The following is a 3,288-nucleotide window of genomic DNA, read 5'->3' on the forward strand; positions in this document are numbered from 1 at the left end:
TTCCTCCAATCCTGATGCCACGTTTTTCTTCATAGAACCCAGCTTCTCGTATTATTTGCTCAGCATAGAGGTTGAATAAGTATGGTGAAAGAATACAACACTATCTCACAGATTTCCCAATTGTAAAACATTCAGTGTTTCCATGTTCTGTTCGAACAACTGCTTCTTGGTCTAGGTACAGATTTCTTAGTAGTACAATTAAGTGTTCTGCAATACTCATAATAGTCTGCCATGTAGATAGCTCTCAGTATATGGACATGTTGGACTCATTAGCCAGGTAGCTAGTACTCTTTATATGGACTTGTGGGACTACTCTGTCATGTAGCTAGCTCTCAATATATGAACACTTTGGACTCATCTGCCATGTAGCTTGAACTCTGTATATGGAAATGATGCACTACTCTCCCATGTAGCTATCTCTCTGTATATCTACATTTCGGACACGTCTGACATAATGCTAGCTCTCTCTGCTTGGATATTTTGGACTGATCTGCCATGTAGCTAGCTCTCAGTATATGGACATGTTGGACACAACTGCCATGTAGCTAGAACTGTGTATATGTAAATCTTGTACTACTCTGCCATATAGCTGGTTCTCTGTATATAGACAAGTTGGACTCATCTGCTTGTAATTAGAAATCTGTATATGGAAATGTTGCATTACACTGCCATGTAGCTAGCTCTCTGTGTATGGACATTTTGGACACGTCTTCCATGTAGCTAGTAGCTTGTATATGGACATGTTGGACTGATCTGCCATGTAGCTAGCTGTCAGTATATGGACACGTTGGACTCATATGACTTATAGCTAGAATTCTGTATATGGAAATGTTGCACTACCCTATCATGTAGCTACCTTTCGGTATATGGATATTTTATACTCGTCAGCCATGTCACTAGCTCTCTGTTATTGAATATATTAGACTTGTCTGCCATGTAGCTAGCTCTCAGTATATGGACATGTTGTACTCACTAGCCAGATAGCTAGTAGTCATTATATGGACATGGTGGACTCATCTGCCATGTACCTTGAACACTGTATATGGAAATAATGCACTACTCTGCCATGTTCCTTGTTCTCTAAATATAGACAGGTTGGACTCATCTGTCTTGTAGCTAGAACTATGTTTATGGAAATGTTGCACTACCCTGCCATGTAGCTAGCTCTCTGTATATGACATATTGTATTTGTCTGCCATGTAACTAGCTCTCATTATATGGACATGTTGTACTCATTAGCCAGATAGCTAGTAGTCATTATATGGACACGTTGGACACATCTGCGATGTAGTTAATACTCTGTATATGTAAATCTTGCACTACTCTGCCATATAGCTGAATCTCTGTATATGGACATTTTGGACTCCTCTGTCTTGTAGCTAGAACTCTGTGTATGGAAATGTTGCACTACCCTGCCATGAAGCTAGCTCTCTGTATATGGACATGTTACGTCGTCTTCAAATGAAGGTAGCTCTAAGTATATGGATATGTTGGACTCATCCGCCTTGTAGCTAGAACTCAGTATATGGAAACGTTGCACTACTCTGACATGTAGCTAGCTCTCTGTATACGGACATTTTGTACTCGACTGTCATGAAGCTAGCTGTCTTTACATGGATATGTTGGAATGATCTGCCAAGTAAGTAGCTCTCTGTATATGACCATACTGGACTTGTCTGCCATGTAGCTAGCTCTCAGTATATGGAATTTTTGGACTCATCTGCCATGTAGCTAGTAAGCTGTATATGGACATGTTGGGCTCATCTGCCATGTAGGTTGCTCTCAGTATATGGACATGTTGGACACATATGCCATATAGCTAGAACCCTGTATATGGAAACATTGCTCTACTCTGCCATGTAGCTAGCTCTCTGTATATAGACAAGTAGGACTCATTTGCCTTGGAGCTAGAACTCTGTATATATAAATGTTGCAATACCCTGCCATGTAGCTAGCTCTCTGTATATGGACATTTTGAACTCGATTGCCATGTATCTAGCTCTCTGTACATGGATATGTTGGAATGATCTGTCAAGTGGGTAGCTTTTTGAATATGAACATATTGGACTTGTCTACCTTATAGCTAGCTCTCAGTATATGAACATTTTGGACTCATCTACCATGTAGCTTGAACTCTGTAGATGGAAATTATGCACTACTCTGCCATGTAGCTAGCTGTCTGTTTATGGACATTTTTTATTGTTCTGACATGTAGCTAGCTCTCTGTGCATGGATATTTTGGATTGATCTGCCATGTAGGATGCTCTCAGTATATGGACACATTGAACACATCTACCAAGTTGCTAGAACTCTGTATATGGAAATGTTGCACTACTCTGTCATGTAGATAGCTCTCTGTATACAGACAAGTTGGATTTATCTACATTATATCCAGAACTCTGTATATGTTAATGTTGCACTACCCTGCCATATAGCTAGCTCTCTTTATATGGACATTTTTGACTCGTCTGCCATGCAGCTAGCTCTCTGAACATGGATATGTTGGAATGAACTACCAAGTAGGTAGCTCTTTGAATATGAACATATTGGACTTATCAGCCATGTAACTAAATCTCAGTATATGGGATGTTGGACTAATAAACCAGGTAGCTTGTACTTATTATATTAACATGTTGGATATGTCTGCCATTTAGATAGCTCTCAGTATATGAACACTTTGGACTCATCTGCCATTAAGCTTGAAGTCTGTATATAAAAATGATGCACTACTCAGCCATGTAGTTAGCTGTCTGTAAATGGGTAATTTGGATTCATCTGCCTTGTAGCTAGCTCTCTGTGCATGGATATTTTGGACTGAACTGCCATGTAGGATGCTCTCAGTATATGGACACGTTGAACACTTCTGTCATGTAGCTATAACTCGGTATATAGATATATTGCACTACCCTGCCATGTATCTTGTTGTTTTTGTTAAGTACCGTGGAGTGCGTTCCGACTTATAGTGACCCTGCACAGGGTTTCCGAGGCTGTAAATCTTTACAGGAGCAGAATGCCTCATCTGTCTTCCGTGGAACCGCTAGTAGTGTCGAACTGCTGACCCTGTGGTTGGCAGCCCAACTCGTAACCACTAGCAATCTGTTTATAGACAAGTTGGACTAATCTGCCTTGTAACTAGAAGTCTGTATATGGAAATGTTACACTACCCTTCCAAGTGGCTAGCTCTCTGTATATGGACATTTTGTACTTGTCTGTCACATAGCTGGCTGTCTGTATATGGATATGTCGTAATGATCTGCCAAGTGGTAGCTCTCTCTATATGATCATATT

Source organism: Chrysochloris asiatica, unplaced genomic scaffold, assembly GCF_000296735.1.
Source record: "Chrysochloris asiatica unplaced genomic scaffold, ChrAsi1.0 scaffold00448, whole genome shotgun sequence".
NCBI lineage: Eukaryota > Metazoa > Chordata > Mammalia > Afrosoricida > Chrysochloridae > Chrysochloris > Chrysochloris asiatica.